At 43.5% G+C, this 19,967-nt stretch overlaps 2 protein-coding genes across 7 annotated transcripts in view; one reads left to right on the forward strand and one right to left on the reverse strand.

Annotated features, from left to right (window-relative positions):
• Window positions 1-1,381, reverse strand: part of PEAK1 (pseudopodium enriched atypical kinase 1) — a 203,786-nt gene extending 202,405 nt beyond the window's left edge. For both annotated transcript variants that reach the window (XM_075897376.1, XM_075897375.1), the window contains exon 1: window positions 1,185-1,381. The gene's annotated coding sequence lies outside the window, so the exon portion shown is untranslated. The remainder of the gene's footprint in view (window positions 1-1,184) is intronic.
• A 424-nt stretch (window positions 1,382-1,805) lies between these two features.
• HMG20A (high mobility group 20A) overlaps window positions 1,806-19,967 on the forward strand; it is a 74,964-nt gene continuing 56,802 nt past the window's right edge. For 2 of the 5 annotated variants that reach the window (XM_075897381.1, XM_006126246.4), the window contains exon 1: window positions 1,806-1,951. The gene's annotated coding sequence lies outside the window, so the exon portion shown is untranslated. Of the gene's footprint in view, window positions 1,952-18,008; window positions 18,104-19,967 lie in introns of all 5 variants that reach the window. The other 3 variants (XM_075897383.1, XM_075897380.1, XM_006126247.4) reach the window with 3 other exon arrangements.

Below are 19,967 nucleotides of genomic sequence, written 5' to 3' on the forward strand. Positions count from 1 at the left end.
AGCAGATTTCAATGAATAACTTCTCAACCCTTTCATATCTGGTCCCAGCTTAGTCATTGGGGAAAACAGGACAAGGAGAGAAAGAGTCACACAGATCAATATACCAAATCCCAAATAAGGGACAGAAGAGAATACTTAAACCAGAAAAGCTTAATACAATATAAAATTAATTTGGTATTTATAAATTAACAGTTTTAGTCTCATTTCCTTTATGCTGATAATGTACAGTAATAAAAATGAAAGGAATAAAAATGAATAAAAATGTCTGAAAAGTAGAATAAACTGGAGTCTGAAGCAATGTTTTCACTTTCTAGGAATTTTGCAAGTAAATAGAAGAACAGCTCACAAAGATGTCAAAACAGTTGACTGAGATAGACTGCTTTGCAATATGTTTAGCAAATGAGCATGCTGAAAATGCAATATATATATACACAAGAAGAAGAACAATTATGCTTATTTTAAAAAATAGTGTCAAAGACACTAGTATCAAATGTGTTTAAAGTGAAAGATACTAAGGGTGGCAACTGCCCTGGCCTCCCCAGCCTACAAATAAATAATCGATCTGTAATAAAAAAGCAGTTGAGATCTATAGACTCAATCTGATCTGAGCCACAAGGAGCTGCTCTGTCCTTTAAGTTTGAGGAGCACACTTTTAGATGCTCGGGAGGAGGAGAGCACTGTAGGGGGAAATGAAGAGACAAGCAACGAATCCCGAGCTGCGGAAGGATGGCTCATTAGGCGTCCTTCATTGTCGTTGGATCGTCAATGCCCCCTCAATTCCCAGCCCCCATCCCTCAGGAGACAGAGATGTTAAAACAAAGTTGATCAGCCATTTCCACGGTATCGTTGCTGCTTCTACTCCAGAAACCCGCTGAGCGGGAGAGACGCGTCTCTTCCTTCCTACCGCCCCCCACCCCGGACCCCAACTTAGGAGGCGTCCCGTAGAGGAAACCTGAGCCATGGGGGAAGGGAAGCCAATTCATTGTCCCTAGATGGCTCTGCCTCCTTCCCTCCCGCCCCATCACACGTCCCTCCTCACGCTCAAAGGGAGCCAATTCCTACCCCCGCAGAGAAGTCCCCACCCCCGCTCAAGAGCCCGTTGGGTCAGCCCGGCCCCCGCCCTTCACACGGAGGGTCTATGCGCCCCGAAGTCACTTTGGCTCCCCCCCCCCAGCCGTTCTTACCGCTCACGGGCCCCGGACACTGGCGGGGCTGAGGGGTTCGTTTGCCGCCGAGCCCCGGGACGAGCCGACTCACTCTGGCACCGACAGCCTCACTCCACTCAACTACCCGAGCCAGCGGCCGGCCACAGGCAGAGACCACGCCCCCCACGGCTCGTGACACTAACTGTCCCTCCTTCCCCGCGCGCGGCACCCATCCTCTCTTGCGCGCTCGGAGCAAGAGACTCCAGCTAGTCGCGCGCTCCCGAGCGTATAGGAGAGTGAGCCAGGAGCGCGCGACCCCAAAGCGCACGCCGATTGGCTCGAATCGTAGCAAAGGGCGTGGCGCGGCGAGGTAGGCTCGACCGGTTTGTCGAGACATGCTCCCAGCGTGGTCGGTGCTGGAAAAGGGGGAAACTACGACCCCCAGCATCCTTTGCGCCCACCCTGCCGCCGGCCCTTTAAAAATTGAACACGTCACTGTGCGTGCAAGAGGCAGTACACTGCCGCCAGCTGGATCAAATAGTTCCTCGCTGCCTTTCTGCCCCTTTCCTTTCTCCGGCCTCAAAGGTGGAGCTAGAGGAGTCGGTTCCATCCGCCTTCGTTGTCGAGTCCCTTGCAGAGTCTTTCTACGGGGAAATAGGAGCGGGGAGAGAGGCTGTGAGGGGGCGGAGAGATCTGCGAGGGGCAAGAGGAGGGTAATGCGGCTGTGTGAGAGAGGCTGGAGGAGACTGAGTGGGGTGAGGGGAATTGCTCCGTAGGGGACCCCCTGGAAAGCCATCCTGCGGCAGGTCAGTAAAGAGGGGGTGGGAGATCCTCGCCCCCTCTTCCCGTTCGTGGGGTGCGTGAGAGGGCCTCTCCGGGGAGGCGACACCCCATTTCCTGGCTCTCAGAGGAAGGGGCCTGCCCAGGCACTCAGACCCCAGGAGAAATCTTCCGCCCTCACTAGCCCCGCAGCCGTTACTCAGTCTCACTAACGTCTCTCGTGGCGAGGAGAGGAGGGGATGAGCCACTGGGCTTCCTCGCTCCCATCCCCACCGGACACCAAAGGAAATCGAAGCGCTTTTTCTACGCCAGGAACCAGGGCCTCGTGTGGGGAGGAGGCTCGGAGGGGAAGGACGTGTCAGGCGGATCTGGGACCTCTTCTCATACAACCCCCAGGCTTGTTACGGCACAAAGGGACAAATAAGGGGATGCTGGTCCTTTAATGTCTTTCCTCCATTAACCTGAACTATCTTGGAGGCGGTAGGGAGTTAACACTAAGATTGAAAATCCACTCATTAATGGGGAGCTTTCACAGCCAGTTCGTGTAGCATTTAAGTTTCTATTCCTTGCAGAGAAAATTCTTCTTAAATCTTCAGGTATTTCAGAATAGAATTGACAAGACTGGTCAGTTTCACTGCTACAGGGAGACCAATGGCTTAGCAGTAAAACAGATGAATCTGATGTCAATGTCATGTTGTTTCTGTTAAGGAATGCCCTTCAAAGGTACCCCCCAAAATATGCTTGTAGGTGGAATGAAACAGTGGAATGATTCTTACCTCCCCTTCACTGAAGGGAGAATTGAAGCTGCTGAGCTCTATTTTACAGAGTTTGATTTAGTGAGTCTGGTTAAGACTCACTAAATGGAACTCAGAGGATGCCTGGAGGGAAGCTGATGGGAGCATTTGCTCCCTTCAGCCTCCCACTGTGGAGTTGGTGGGGAAACTTGAAACAAGGTATGTGGACTCTAGCTATGTAATTAACATAGCTGGAGTTGCATACCTCCTGAGAAGGGGTGTAAGATGTATTTTTACCCTCTGCTAGCAGCCAGGAAGCTGTGTGGGGAAGAGAGAGAAAACAAACTGCTGGAAGTGAGAAGCAGCATTAGATCAATCGCCTCCTGTCTAGAGGCAGAAAGATGAAAGATTGGGACATTGCTCACCTTTTCAGCAGTTGCAGTCTAGGTTTCCTACCAAGGAATTGGCTTTGAAATTTGCTGAAGGAAAACAAGCATATTTCTCACTGGCATATAGTTAATAGCTTTAGAACTCTTTTAGTAGGTGACTGGTACATTTTTCAAAACCTATTTCACAGATGCTAAAAGTGAGGCATATAAGAGGGTTAACCTGCTTCAGGCCCATAACAAATCAGTGCTTGAGCTGGGAATTGAACTTGAGATAACACTGGCACTACAGTGTTGATTTATGATCCCTGAAAATATATACCTAACAGCATGTTGAAAATAAAAACGTTTTTCATTGATTATGATGGTTATTTAAAATGCTAGGAAACTGTAACAGACACAGATGAGCACGATGACCAGTTTTTCAACTGCTAATTCAAAATGGAACATTAACATTACTTTTTAAAAACTTCAGAGGGGTAGCCGAGTTAGTCTGTAATGCTATGTCTAGACTACATCCCTCTGTTGGCAGAGGGATGTAAATGAGGCACTTTGAAAGTGCAAATGAAGTGGGGATTTAAATATCCTGCCCTTGATTTGCATAATTGTGTCATGGCGCTTTTTTGAAAAAGCACCATTTAGAAAGTAAAACTGTGGTCTAGACACAGCGAAACTGGAAAAACTTAAACAACAAATAGTCTTGCAGCACATTAAAAACTAAAAAAACATGTAGATGAGCTTTCGTGGGCATAACCCACTTCTTCAGCTTACTTTACCTTTGTTTTGTCTTAAGTTATGCAGCGGAGGATTGAAGAGATTACAAGACACTATAACTCGAGAACTAACTCTATTCTTAGAGGTATTTATGGAGGATGAGATGTATGAACTGACCAACAGTTGAGAAGAGTGAGGAGTCTGAGGCTATATCTACACTCCTGCTTTTTCACAGAAAAGGAAATGCAAATGGAGCACTAATTAGCATATCTCATGCTCTCATTTGCATATTCTTTTCCAATCCTTTTTGCAGAAGAGGATTTTGAGCAAAAAACCACAGTGTAGATGGGGCCATTTTGCACAAAAAAACACTTTTGTGCAAGAACCCCTTATTCCTCAAGAACCTTAAGGAATATGGGTTCTTGCATTAAAGGGTTTTTTTGTACAAAATGGCCCCATCTACACTGTGTTTTTTTTGCTCAAAAACCTCTTCTGCAAAAAGGATTGGAAAAGAATATGCAAATGAGAGCGAGATATATGCTAATTAGCGCTCGATTAGCATTTCCTTTTCTGGGAAAAAGCAGGAGTGTAGACACAGCCTTTATTTTTTACCGGGTAGTTGTCTTTAGCAACCACATGTAGGCTACGTCTACACTCTTGCGCAATACTGAAAAGTAATAGGTGTAACGGCATTGCGCAAGAGGGTTTTTCTTGCGCAAGAAGGGGCAGTGTAGATGCTCCTTCTTGCACAAGAGCCTCTTCTGGAAAAAAGGTGGCTCGTTAGGTATGCAAATGAGGCTCAGCGATATTCCATGCTGAGCCTCATTTGCATATTACTCCCACAAGAAGCCGCGAGTGTAGACATAGCCATAGTGTTCTTCTTTCATTCACATCTAGTGGTTAGAAGGGGATGGTGGGGATAAGAGAACTTTCTTTTTTTTTCCTTTCTCTGTTAAGAATCTCTCTGTCATTATCTTTCTTTCACAGACTACTAGTTCACTCTGTCCCCACCTTTCATTTATTTTAATGTAAGGTCTTTCCCCTGTGACATAACCCGCATGTTTACAATGGCTCCTTCTGTGGCTAATTGTTTTCTGAGAAGCAGTTGCTTGAAATTGGCTTTTTTGACAGTTTCACTGATGCACACAAGCTTTTGAATAGTTGCAGTGAAACTGATGCTTTGCCATGCTGATGGATAACAAAAGAATAGTTAAGAAGTTTTATCAAACACCTCCTATCTAGAGGCCTAAAAGACAAGGTGATAAATCAACTTGGATTTGTCAAGAATAAATCATGTCAAGCCAACGCAATCATAGAACTGGAAGAGACCTCAGAGGGTCATCAAGTCCAGCCCCCTGCCCAAAGCAGGACCAATCCCAACTAAATCAACCCAGCTAGGGCTTACTCAAAATGAGACTTAAAAACCTCTATGGATGGAGATTCCACCACCATTCCAGTGCTTCACCACCCTCCTAGTGAAATAGATTTTCCTAATATCCAACCTAGATCTCTCCCACTGTAACTTGAGACCATTGCTCCTTGTTCTGCCATCCGTCACTACTATGAACAGCCTTTCTCCATCCTCTTTGGAACCTCCCTTCAGGAAGTTGAAGGCCGCTATCAAATTCCCCCTCACTCTTCTCTTCTGCAGACTAAACAAACCCAAATCACTCAGTCTCTCCTCATAGGTCATTTGCTCCAGCCCCCTAATCATTTTGTTCATCCTCCACTGGATTCTCTCCAATGTGTCCACATCCTTTCTATAGTGGAGGCCAAGAACTGGACACAATACTCCAGATGTGGCCTCACCAGAGCTGAATAAAGGGAAATAATCACTTCTCTGTATCTGCTGGCAATGCTCCTCCTAATGCACCCTAATATGCAATTAGCCTTCTTGGCTACAAGGGCACACTGTTCACTCATACCCAGTTTCTCATCCACTGTAATCCCCAGGTCCTTTTCAGCAGAACTGCTACTTAGCCATTCAGACCCCAGCCTGTAACAATGCTTGGGATTCTTCCGTCCCAAGTGCAGGATTCTACACTTGTCCTTGTTGAACCTCATCAGATTTCTTTTGGCCCCATCCTCTAATCTGTCCAGGTCACTCTGGACCCTGTCCCTGCCCTCCAGCGTATCTACCTCTCCCCCCAGCTTAGTGTCATTTACCAACTTGCTGAGGATGCAATCTCTCCCTTCATTCCGGGTACTAATAAAGATATTGAACAAAACTGGTCCTAGAACAGATTATCTTGGGGTACTCCGCTAGAAACCAACCGCCAACCTGACATCAAGCCATTGATCGCTACCCATTGCTCCCGACAGTCTAGCCATCTTATGGTCCATTTATCCAATCCATATTCTCTTAAGTTGCTGGCAAGAATATTGTGGGAGAAAATATCAAAAGCTTTTCTAAAGTCAAGATATATCACAGCCACTAACTTTCCCATATCCACAGAGCCAGTTACCTCATTATAGAAGCTAATTAGATTGGTCAGGCACGACTTGCCCTTCGTGAATCCATGTTGACTATTCCTGATCACTTTCCCCTCTTCCAAGTGCTTCAGAATAGATTCCTTGAGGATCCCCTCCGTGATTTTTCCAGGGACTGAGGTAAGGCTGACTGGCCTGTAGTTCCCTGGATTGTCCTTCTTCACTTTTTTAAAGATGGGCACTACATTTGCCTTTTTCCAATCATCCGGGATCTCTCCCTATCTCCACGAGTTTTCAAAGATAATGGCCAAAGGCTCCGCAATGACATTTGCCAACTCCCTCAGTACCCTCGGATGCATTAAATCTGGGCCCATGGACTTGTGTATGTTTAGCTTTTCTAAATAGTTCCTAATTTGTTCTTTCTCCACCAAGGGCTATCTACCTCCTTTCCATATTGCGTTGCCTAGTGCATTTGTCTGGGAGCCAACCTTGTCTGTGAAGACAGAGGCAAAGAAAGCATTGAGTACTTCGGCTTTTCCTACATCATCTATCACTAGGTTACCTCCCTCATCCAGTAAGGGCCCCACACACTCTCTGATGCCCCTTTATTGCTAACATGTCTGTAGAAATAGTGTTCTTTCATAAGGTAAGAAGACTTGTGGACAGGGAAGAAGCAGTAGATGGGGTATATCTTGACTTTTGTAAGTCTTTTGATATGTCTCAGATAACCAGTCTAGGAAATATAGCCTAGATGGAGCAACTATAAGTTGACTGAATCACTGGTTGGAAAACCGTTTCCAGAGAAAAATCTTCTTAGTCAAGATGGAAGGGCATATTGAATGGTATCCTACAGAGATAGGTCCTGGGTTCAGTTCTGTTCAGTCTCTTTGTAATGATTAAAATAATGATATACAGGGTGCACTTAAAGCTGGGATTGAGAACCTTTTTTGGGTTGGGGATCACTGACCTATAAAAAAATCAGTTGGGGGCTGCACACAAGTGGGAAGCAGGGTGGGGGGGAGGGGGTTGAGCACCAGCATGGTCTCCCCAAATCCGTAGATTCCTCATCTTTGACAAAGTTTGTGGGTATTACCGAGCTGTGAGGGGATACCTGCTTTGGAGGTTAGTATTCAAATGCCAAATGATCTGCACAAACTAGAGAAATGGTTTGAAGTAAACAGAACAAATATCAATAAAGACAAATGCAGTGTATTCCACTTAGGAGGGGAACAATCAATTGTACATATACAAAATATGAGAAATGACTGCTAAGAGTGTAATACTGCTCAAAGGGATCTGGGGGCTATAGTGGATCACAAGCTAAATATGAGTCAACGGTATAACACTGTTGCAAAAAAGCAAACATTCTGGGATGTATTAGCAGGGGTGTTGTAAGCAAGACATGAAAAGTAATTCTTCCACTCTCAGCTGAAGCATTGTGTTCAGTTCTGTGTGCTTAATTTGGGGAAAGATGTGTGGAAGAATTGGAGAAAGTCTAGAGAAGAAAATGAGAGGGATTAAAAATCTAGGGAGAAATTGAGTTTGTTTCATCTAGAGAAGATGGGGGAGAGGGTTGGGGAGACTCAATAACAATTTTCAAGTACATACAAGGTTGTTACAAGGAGGAGAGTGAAAAAATATTCTCATTAACTTCTGAGGATAGGACAAGAAGCAATGGACTTAAATTACAGCAAAGGAGGCTCAGGTTGGACATTAAGAAAAAAATTCCTAACTGGCAGGCTAGTTAAGCACTGGAATAAATTGCCTAGGAGAATTACAGAATCTCCATCATTGAAGGTTTATAAGAACAGGGTAGATGAATGGCCTAATTATTACATAGTTCTGCCTTAAGTTCAGGGGACTAGATGAGATGATCTACTGAGGTCCCTTCCAGTCCTACACTTCTGTGATCAGCACCAGAATCAATAGAGCAGTTTTTCTCAATGCATGGCCTAATTAGCACACAGCTGATACCAGATTCAGAGCCCTGAGCCTTTGATTGGGTGAAGCTGTGCTGCTATGCAGCTTAGAGCAGTGTTTCTCCACCAGTGGTACAAGTACCCTTAGGGGTACTTGAGAGAAGCCTGGGGGGTACATCAACACAAATGAAACTTGGAGAAAACTGAATTTTTGTTTTAAGTTTTACAGTGCTTTATTATTTTGGTACATTTTACACATAAAAATTTCATCTTGTTTAAACAAATGTGTTGCAATGGTAGAAGAAAATGTGCGTCAGAAAACTGTAGGTGCTGCAGTTACTTATAATTTTTTTAAAGGGGTACTTTATTAAAAAAAGGTTGAGAAACACTGGCTTAAAGGGAACATTGGCTGCAGCATAACTCAGAGCTGCTTTATGCAAAACAAGTAATGTAACCTATAATCTAAGAGCATATGGTACCCTGAATTGTATATGTATGTATATATGTGTATGTGTGTATCTTTTTCATATGTGAACTTAGAAACATTAAGTAGGAAACCTGTTTTATTAGTCCAGGTAAACTCATAAAAGCAATTAATGCTACTTTAGGAACTTAAATGGCTCGGTGGTCAAGACAATGACCTGTGAATGGTTTTGTCTGTTAGCTCAAACCGTGGTTGGTCCTAGAAAGACATATGACCGTACTACTTGGTACTGAAATCCATATTGAATCTGGTGTTTTTCCATGGGGATAGTGAGATTAAACAAAGGGTTCCTGGCCTGGGGGAAGTTTATTTAAGGAATGGCAACCCATCAGGCTTTTGTATTTAGCTGGCTTTTGAAATTGCCTCCCACTTTAACAGGACACACATGACCTGAAAACAAGGAATTCTAAAGACAAAGAGTGTTATAGATCCAGATCAGGAAAAAAAAATCAGTTCTCCTTTGAAGCATTTTACCTGAAAAAGGGATAAGGGGTGAGGAATATGCTTTGCCTGTGACAAGTTTCTTAGAATATTAGGATTAGCTGGTGTGTTTTGTTTATTTTGGCTTAGTAACTTACTTTGATCTGTCTACGCTCACTAGGGATGTAAAAGGTTAATTGGTAAGTCTGATTGCAGGCAGCCCTTGTCTGTGACAGGTCTGGCTTAGCACCCCAACAGCAAGCTAAGTGCTCCAGCTCCCTAGGAGCAGAGCCTGCAGGGGCTGGTGACCCCACTCCCAGAGAGGCTCTTCAGTATAAAGTAGCCACTAAGATTTTTAGTGGTTACACGGTTACCTCTTTAAATGATGTTTTATATCCCTAGTTTTCACTCAGTCACTTAAATTCTATTTTTTTTATACTTAATAAAAACAGTTTTGTTTATTATCAAGCCCAGTGTAAATAATAGTTATCTGGGGGGATCAACCACTGAGCATATTGCTCTTTAATTGATAAAGAGGGTAAACTTATAAGATTTCTCTGTGTTATACTTCCACACAGAGTAAGACCGATTTATTTGAGGGTTTTGGTCCTCTGGGAGCTGTCAGTGGCTTTATAGCCCAGCCCTCCCAGAGCTGAACTGATTTAGTATCTGTGTTGCTCTGCTGGAGGGCTATTGCCCCAAATCTGGGACTTGGCTGGGGAAGACCATAACATTTGGCCCAGCAGGACATGGTAGTGGAGTGTCCCAAAGGGCTGGTTGGTGGGCTCAGTGGCATGACCAGCACAAGGGGACAATCTGTCACAAAGCTCGTTCATCCTGAAAAAGCAGGTGAGCTACTGTGTTTTACACCTGTCATCCTCTTTGCCATAAAGAGAGGTGTATCAAAGCTAATCTTAGATATAGAGATTTCCTCCAGACTGGATGCATACCTCGTCACTGATTGAAACAAAGGCTTCAGACAGAAATCTGGAGGTTGTTGAGCTCAGAACTCATTCACTTTTATTGCTTCTGCGCCGTAGTGAAGATGTGTTTTGAGGAAAAAACCCACAGCTGATCATCTGCCCCTTTGAAATGACCCTTCTGTTACCAGTTATTAGCTGACTTGGTGTCCTTCTGGCTTAAGTGGTTGGGTTTGGTATGAATTTAAGCTTAATTATTTTGGTTCTGTAATTCATACAGGGTGTAGTGCTTGCTTGTGCTATGAACTGAATAATGACTAGCACACTGTTGGCACCAAACACTAAGGCTATGTCTAGACTGGCATGATTTTCCGCAAATGCTTATAACGGAAAAGTTTTCTGTTAAAAGCATTTGCGGAAAAGAGTGTCTAGATTGGCACGGAAAGCACTTTTTGCGGAAAAGTATCCGTGCCAATCTAGATGCGCTATTGCACAAGAAAGCCCTGATTGCCATTTTCGCGATGGGGGTTTTTTTGCGCAAAACAAATCTGAGCTGTTTACACTGGCCCTTTTGCGTAAAAGGTTTGCGCAAAAGGACTTTTGCCCGAACGGGAGCAGCATAGTATTTCCGCAAAAAGCACTGATTTCTTACAGTAGGAAGTCAGTGTTCTTGCGGAAATTCAAGCGGCCAGTGTAGACAGCTGACAAGTTTTTCCCGGAAAAGCGGCTGATTTTCCGGAAAAACTGGCCAGTCTAGACACAGCCTAAAAGTGTGTGTCAAGTCATTATAGCCTGCATCTTCAGAATCCTCTCCCATACTGCTTGTATCTCCACCCAGAGGACATATACAGTTCAAAGAGGTAGTGCAAGATTTACTTCGGGGTGGGCAAATTCTGTTCCACGGATCGAATCCAGTCTGCAGGGTTAGTCCCTGGTGGGCTCCCACCTCTGTATTTGCCTGCACCTCGAGCAGCTACAGCTCTTGTTGGCCGTGGATTGCCATTCATGGCCAGTGGGAGCTGCGGAAGCAATGTCCATGCTGCTTCTCACTGCTCCAATTCGCCACAATATTAGAAAATTAGATTTTAGAAAATACTGTTTCATCAGGAGAGTGGTGAAATACTGGAATAGATTACCTAGGGAGGTGGTGGAATCTCCATACATAGGTTTTTAAGTCCTGGCTTGACAAAGCCCTGGCTGGGATGATTTAGTTGGGATTGGTCCTGCTCTTAGCAGGGGATTGGACTTGATGACCCGCTGAAGTCAGTTTCAGCTTTATGATTCTATGAAATGGCGATCCACAGCCAATGAGAGCTGTGATCACCCGCTACCTGTGGAGGCACTGGTAAATAAAGCAACAGTGATCTGCGAGGAATTAACCCTGGTGGACTGCTTTTTTGTTTTTAATTGCCCACTCTTGTTTTACTATCAATGTGTCAATCCTGATCCAGAGAAACTACCAGTAAAGCCTTGCTTGCACCAGCCTTTAAAAAAAGGTATTATACTACTAGCGCTACACTTAGTGAGACCACTAAATTTAGACAAGGCTGAGATGGCTGCTGGCATTTTTACTCATGTTATATATGCCTAACCTGGGTAGCATTAAAAAGTATGTTTGCAGAATGGATGAAGTCCAGTGTACATCTGCAGAGCCCTGTCCAGATATATTTGTATCTGTATCTGCATCCATATACACAAAAATGAGCTGCAGATATCTGCAGCCATATGCACAGATACCCACGGATATCCGAAAATGTGCAGGGATCTAGATACAAAATTTATATTCGGATACATATCTGCAAAAATGAGCAATGGATACCCACATCCACATATGAAGTTACCTGTGGATATCTGCAGATTTACAGGGCTCTATACATCTGCACCTCCCCTGTGACTACCAGCAGTAGAGGTACAACTATGAAGGATTTAAAGACTAGAATCTTCATAACTTTTTTTTTCAGGTGATAAGAAAATGATTAAATGTATCAACTCTAATTCATTTTAAGAGCCTTCTATTATATAATTTAGTGAACTCTTTCACACACACACACACACACACACACACACCCCAACTTGCAAAAGGATATTAATTGTTATAGAAGAGAAGACGGTATGTTGATGTGGGCATGTCTGTTAGGGCACGTCTACTCTAGGTGGAAGATTTATGCTGCTGAGGTCTATTTTCTGGGGTTTGATTTAGCAAGTCCAGTATTGACCCACTAAATTGAACCCAGAGAGCCTCAGTACTCTGCTTATTATGAAGAGTAAGGAAAGCCACCGGAAACATTCGCTCCTGTTGACCTCCCAGTGTGTGGATGACACAGAGATGCGATTTAAGACTCCAGCTATGTAATTTATTTTGCTGGAGTTGCGTATATTACTTTGACTTTCCGCTGAAGGTCAAACTAAATGAAACAGAACAAATGTAAAATAGTGCTCGTTTTGCCATGTTACTGTATTTGAAATTGTTGTGAAAACAGGGTCACTTGATGATTACCTGTTCTGTTTGTTCCTTGTGGGGCAGCTGGCCTTGGCCACTGTCAGGAGACAGGATACTAGGCTAGATGGACCTTTGGTCTGACTCAATATGGCCATTCTCATGTTCTTAAAAATAGGGTTTTTTAAAGAAAATAAATAGCATCAGTTGTGATATTGCTGTTGACCCATGAAGTGTGTCGTTAAGATGCTAGAAAGCTAATGAAGGAAGCAACTGAAACATTATACTGATATTATGTTATAGTTTAAAGAATAGCCATCATGTGGAACCCAAGAAAAATCACTGTAGCTGAAACTTAATGACTGAAATGTGTTATTGATACAGCAGTGTACATGAAGTACCTGGAAAAACGAAGGAGTTTTAGTGAAAAGTAGCAGTTAATTTAAAAAAGAACCCAAGAACTGTGGAAAAGGGAGTAAAAATTGTGAGCAAGCTTAAAATTCCTTTGTTCTTAAATATTGCAGAAGTGTTGTGTTTTTATTCTTTCACTGCACTGCAAAAGGGAAGTTTGCTGTGCTAGTCGTGTTTTTGTTTGTTCCAAAATAAAGTGTAGATAAATTACAAAATAATTGTAATGCCACTTCTTTAGAACTGTTCTTAATTGAATGAAATTCTATTTCTAAATTATTTCGATGTTATGGAAGCAGTAGTTCGGAACACTCTATTGTAACATGCAGAATCCATTTGAACTCCTGCTACGTGAATGCTCTTCATGAGTTCTCCTATGCACTGATCCATTTTTACTTCCTAGATACTAAAATTTTTCAGACTTTTTCATTCTGTTTGACTTTTTTTTCTTTTTCTCCTGAATGTGATGTTTGTCTTTGGGGCAATAACGGTTTTTGCCAATCTATGCTTGCCTAGTAGGGATGTTAAATATAGGTTAATTGAACCATTGATTAACTTCATGAATTCTTATCAGTTAGTCAACTATTTTATAGTCCCTGGGAGTGGGTCTGGCAGCCAGTGGAATTGGCCCCACTCCCAGGGAGCCCCTTGCCACTCCGCACTCCATGCCAGGCTGGAGCTGGTCTTTAAGGGGAGCCAATTTGAAACTCAGGTCTCCTTGCAGACCAGCTGCCTGTAACTATGCGCTGCTGCCTCTGATACAGAGGCAGCAGCACGGCATAGCAGCAGCCTCTGTCTGGGGGGGTCTGAGCTCCCGTACCTGGCATGAGCCGTAACTGAGCTGGGCTGCTTGCCCACCTGGCTTCTAAACTTTAAATGCAGGACTGCAGTGGGGTTAGGGCCTGGATCCGGTGCAAGATGGGACTGAGCCAGGCTGCTGGCCAACTTGCTAAAAAATTGACTTGCAAGGCTAGGGGGGTGGGGATGCATGTAGTCTGTAGCATTAACCTATAAGCGTTTGCTTATCGATTAATCAACTATACTAGCAGGTTAATCAGCCTACTGGCAACAAAGACCAGAGTTGTGTACATCTTGGCTGTGTCTACATTGGCACCCTTTTCCGGAAAAGGGATGCTAATGAGACCAGTCAGAATTGCAAATGCCGCGGGGGATTTAAATATCCCCTGCGGCATTTGCATGAACATGGCTGCCGCTTTTTTCCAACTCGGGGTTTTGCTGAAGAAAAGCACCAGTCTAGACGGGATCTTGCGGAAAATAAACCCTTTTCCGGAAGTAGCAATAAGGGATCTTCTGGAAAAGGGTTTATTTTCCACAAGATCCCGTCTAGACTGGCGCTTTTCTCCGGCAAAACCCCGAGCCGGAAAAAAGCGGCAGCCATGTTCATGCAAATGCTGCGGGGGATATTTAAATCCCCCGCGGCATTTGCAATTCCGACTGATCTCATTAGCATCCCTTTTCCGGAAAAGGGTGCCAATGTAGACACAGCCCTTGTATTCAGAACAAGAGAGTGAACTGGTTTAAGCAACTGATATCAGAATTGCCTTGTCACAAATTTCCACAGAAGGGAAGACTAAAGACTGGGTAGCAGCTGATAGAATTGAATATCAAGTACAGCTGAGCCCAATAACAACTTATTTGGGGAAGCTGGCATTGTGGGCTTCCAAATGGGAGGCATAACTTGATCTGAGGAAGTGGGTCTGGCCCATGAAAGCTCATCACTTAATAAACCTTCTTGTTAGTCTTTAAAGTGCTATATAGTCCTGTTTTTTTGTTTCAACTAGCCTTCAGTGCATCTGAAACTTTCCTAAATCCTTCTGTGGGTAATGAGAGACCTGAGTCCAATTTGCGGGCTCTGATTTTACCTAGAACGATGTAGTTTACCTTTTCCATGCATTCCTCCACGACAGCAGCCAGCCCATTTCAAATCTTTCATTTTTGTCAACTAAAGGAGACGTTTCCTTTTGAAAGACTCATTTTCATATGAATGTAGCTGGGAGTAACCAGACTGTCAGTCAATAGAATAGTTGCAGACTTGTCTTTTGGACAGAGTAGTGAAGGCTAGCGATGTGAGAGGTTATAACCAGTAAGCCTCATCTTTAAAGGGTGAGACTTACCAATTCCAGTTAACTGGTGGGGACTAGAGCAACTCCTCACCCGTAGAAGCTATAAAGGGGGGCACTAAAACCCAGCTCGAGCAGCTCCTGTCAGTGGCAGGCTCGGCCCGGGAATGCTACAGCTGGGAGCACTCCAGCCTGGCTGCACTGGACCAGGCCCTGCCTGCTCTGCCCCACTTTTAATTGGTCAATCATAACATTTAACCAGTTAACCAATTAAAGAGGATTTTACATCCTTATAATGGAGTCTTTCTTCACCTCTGGCATAGGCACATTAGGGATGTTAAATATCAGTTAATTGAATAGTCGATTAACCTAATGAATTTTTATTGGTTAAAATTAAAAAAACAACACATATACTAATAGCACCTTGAAGACTAACAAAACATGTAGATGGTATCGTGCTTTCATGGGCACAGCCCACTTCTTCAGATGACAGGAACATTAGAAATCAAGATCCAAGAAGAAATAAGGGAAGGGGAGGGGGAGAAAAAAAGAAAAAAGGCGGGGGAAAAGAGAAAAAAATAGAGAGCCAGTGAGTAGATGGTTCAAATAGTATCAACAGGCTGATAAGAACAATTAGCACCTCCATTATTTGGTTGGTAGGTTAAGTCATAGGATGTGGAAAGTAGTGTGCAAGCCAGCCGATGTCCTTGTTCATACCATTTGCATAAGAATTAAACTTGTAAATGAAGTTAAGTTCCAATCCTTCTCTGTGTATTTGGATTGTGGAATTGGCCTGAAACAAAATGGTGACTTGTAGATCCATTAATAAGTGTCCAGGTAGATTAAAATGTTCTTCAGTAGGTTTTTGTGTATTGCCTTTTTGGATATTTGATTTGTGTCCAATAATTCTTTCCTGTAGAGACCGTCCAGTTTGGCCAATATACGTGGCAGTGGGGCATTGTTGGCATTTGATGGCATAGACTACATTAGTGGATGTTCAGTTAAATGAGCGACTGATTTGGTGGCTGATGTGGTTGGGTCCAGTGATGAAATCACTTGTGTAGATGTGTAGGCAGATTTGCCACCAGAGCTGATTGCAGGGGTGGGTTCCTGGATGATTATGATGGAGATATGTTGTGTGCTTGTTAGAACTTGTTTCAAGTTAGGAGGTTGTCTGTAAGCAAGGATTGACCTTTCCCCCAAAGCCTCAGAGAGTAAGGGGTCATTTTCCAGGATAGGTTGTAGATTGTTGATAATGGATTGGAGGGGTTTAAGTTGTAGACTGTAGGTGATGACAAGTGGAATTATGTTGTTTTCTCTTTTTGGCCTGTCTTGAAGTAGTTCGTGTCTGGGTACTTTTTTGGCTCTATCAATCTATTTTTTCACTTCTCCAAGTGGGTATTTCAGTTTTATGAATGCTCTATATAGATCCTGCAGGTGTTTGTCTCTGTCTGTGAGATTGCAGCAAATCTGGTTGTGTGTTAGGGCTTGGCTGTATACAGCAGATTGAGAAATGTGTCTGGGATGGAAGCTAGAGGCATGAGATGAGTGTAGCGGCTGGTGGGGTTCCAGTGTAGGGTGGTAGAAATTTGTCTATCATTTAATTGTACTGTAGTGTCAAGGAAGTGGATCTCTCATATGGACTGATCCAGGCTGAGGTTGATGGTGGGGTAGAAGTTGTTGAAGTCCCTGTAAAATTCTTCTTTCCCTTGGATCCATATGATGATGACGTCATCGATGTAGCATAAGTAGGTAACGGTTCTAGGGGGCGAGAGCTGAGGAAATGTTGTTCAAGGTCAGCCATAAAGACGTTGGCATATTGTGGTGCCGTGCGGGTGCCCATAGCTGTGCCGCTGACTTGAAGATACAGATTGTCTCCGAATCGGAAGTAGTTGTGGGTGAGGACAAAGTCACAGAGCTCTGTAACCAGGTGTGCAGTGCTGTCATTTGGGATGGTGTTCCTGATAGCCTGTAATCCATCTTCATGTGGAATGTTGGTGTAAAGAGCTTCTGTATTCATGGTGGCCAGGGTGCTGTTTTCAGGTAGATTACTGATGTTTTGTAGTTTCTGCAGGAAATTGGTGGTGTCTCGAAGATCGCTACGAATGCTGGTAGCATAGGGTCTGAGGAAAGAGTCAATATAACCAGATAATTCTGTTATAAGTGTGCCAATGCTTGAGATGATGGGTCGTCCGGGATTTCCAGGTTTATGTATCTTGGGTAACAGTGTACCTCCTGTTTGGGGACTGTGGTCCTGAGCAGCATCAAGGAGCTTTATGAGTAGTTGTTTCAGGGTTCTTTTGAATTTTTTAGTGGGATCACAGGAGAGAGGCTTGTAGAATCTGGTGCTGGTGAGTTGTCTGGTTGCCTTCTGTTCATAATTTGCTCTGTTCATGACGACTACAGTGCCCGCTTTGTCAGCCTCTGATTATGGTGTTAGAATTCTTTTTGAGGCTGTGTTTAGCATTGCGTTCTGCCTGACTGAAGTTGTATGTTATATGCTGCTGTTTGCTGACTATGTCAGCTCGAGCACGTTTGTGGGAGCAGTCGATGTAGAAGTCAAGACTCTCCTTACAATCATTATTAGGGGTCCACATAGAAGCCTTCCTCGTGTGGGACTGGCGGGGGGAGCAGCAAGGTCAGTGTGTTGTACATCGGTGTGTTGGAAGTATTCCTTTAGGCGGAGGCAGTGAAAATAGGCTTCCAGATCTCCACAGAACTAAATCATATTCGTAGGGGCGGTGGGGCAGAAGGAGAGTGGTTGGATAGGTTGACAACGTTGCTAGGTGAATTGAAAGTATCTAGAATGAGAGGTAATGAGGCATGTAGGAGTTTGGATAGTTTATTGTCCATTTTCTTCTTAAGGGAGATGAAGCAGTCGTTGTAGGTGGTTTGTTGTTGAACGTTAGTAAAGTCTGGAAAAGATGAAGTGTGTGTGGAAGCTTGGTTTTTTACAATAGTTTCTAATGTTGAGAGCTCCTCCTTGATTTTCTTATGTTTGTTGTATAGAATGCTGATAAGGTGGTTCCTGAGTTTCTTTGCGAGAGTGTGGCATAATCGCTGGCTGTAATCTGTGGGATACGTAGATTGCAGTGGGTTTTTCACCCTTGGTCCCTTAGGTATGATGATCATCTGTTTGCACTTTGACAGGAAGATGATGTCTGTTTGGATCTGTGCAAGTTTCTTTGTGTAGCAGATGGATTTCCACTTCATCTGGACTTCTAATATTCCAGTCAACTGAAGAAGTAGGTTGCACCCATGAAAGCTCATGATACCATCTACATGCTTTGTTAGTCTTTAAGGGTTACTAGTCTGTTTGTTGTTTTTTTTCCTGTAACAGACCATCTTGGCTACCCCTCTGAAGCTTTTTATCGGTTAGTTGACTATTCTATAGTCCCTGGCCATGAGGCCAGCAGCCAGTGAGCTCCATCCCCATGCCTGAGGAGCTCCCTGCCACTCCGCACTGCTGCCTCTGATACAGTGGGGTGCCAGGAGGGAGCTAGTGCAGGGCACAGGTCACCTCTGAAGCCAAGTGAAACTAAGACACTGTCAGCCTTAAACCCATTATTGTTTCAATGAGACTGTTTTTCAGCAACTTTAACTGAAATTATGGTTGAAACAGATGTGGTTTCTAGTTCATGCTTCTTCAGCTGAGCTGGAGTTAGAACTGAAGGAATTTTTTTTTTTGTCAACCTCCTTTCTGAAATAGCTTGGTACTTTTACTAATTCCCTTGGCTTTCTTTCAAAACCTTAGACTCCTAATGGTATGTCAATTTCTAGTCTCACAAAGCTGTTTATCCATGATTTGCTTTTTTTAGTATAGCTTTAGTAAATGCTAAACTGGGGTTGATTTGCAGGGTGAGGCTTACAAACTCAGACTGCCTTGTCAGTACCATATGATCAGGGCCACATTAAGGCAGTTTGGATCTCTAGGCGAACTGTAACCTTGAGCCCCTGTGGGTCCATCCCCTAGAAACTCCACCCACAAAAGTTAGGGACAATGGCATGGGTCCCCCTTCTAGTTAAGAAGGCTTCTGAGGCCTGCTTTCTACCCCACTAAGGTAAGGAAAGAACAGAACCATTTTAACACATATATTCCTTACTACAAAAAGCAATGGTATCACAGGCAATGGTATAAAATCAGCACACAAAATTCATTCTCCTCCATTTCTAAGAGAAGCTCCGTAATCAGTTTTGCTTGTTTCCCAAACCCAAGCGTAAAGCCGAAATGTGTAGGATTCAGGAAAGCCAAAATCTGTAGAACCTCTCATTTGTTTTACTGCAATCCTCTCAATAAACTTTCCACAAACTGGGAAGATGCTTTGCAGTTGACCCAGTACTCCTCTGTCCTTCACTGTCCAAGAAGAAATTGGTTCCAACTTGCAGAGCCCCCTTACCACCTTCTTAGGGGCTCAATGTTGCTGATTTTTGTGATATTTGGTGGTTATCTTAAAGGTCCATTTTCATGAGTCATGTGATTAAGTGAGAATCTCATCTTTCTGTGGCTAAAAACCTATTTTTAAAAAAATTTCGATTGCAAATAAGATTGAAAATGCGAACTCCAGAATCTCAAAAAATCAGATGATAGATTGCGACTGGGTACCTGGGATGGGCCACCATGAAAATGCCACACAGTGGATAGACTCTAAGAAATAGGTAGAGCACTCTGTGGGTACAACATTTATATCTGTATCAGATCCACAATCTCTAAAAATGACCTGCAGATATCTGTGGATGCAGATACCCCACATAAAAAGCAGATACCCATGGATTTGCATGACTTTCTTTATAAATAGAGCAGATGATCCTCAAAACTGGTGTGTTGTTCTATAATTCAATTTACCAAGCCAGTAACAAAAGGGCTTCTGCAGGACCCAACTGGTTAACCAGAAGCCAAATGCTATCCCCTCAACATATTCCAGGCATTGGCTCCCATCTAAACAGCAAACTCTACAATAGTGGGAGATTATTGAAAACCCATTGGATCAACCTAGGGATCACAAATTCCTAGGGCAATGGGAATAGCAGCTCTTACCCAATTATCACACTGTCAGTAAATCTTTAGTTAACTAATTACAGGTTTATTAATAAAAGAAAAGGAGAGTTATA

The sequence above is a fragment of the Pelodiscus sinensis genome, chromosome 14 (genome assembly GCF_049634645.1).
Source record: "Pelodiscus sinensis isolate JC-2024 chromosome 14, ASM4963464v1, whole genome shotgun sequence".
NCBI lineage: Eukaryota > Metazoa > Chordata > Testudines > Trionychidae > Pelodiscus > Pelodiscus sinensis.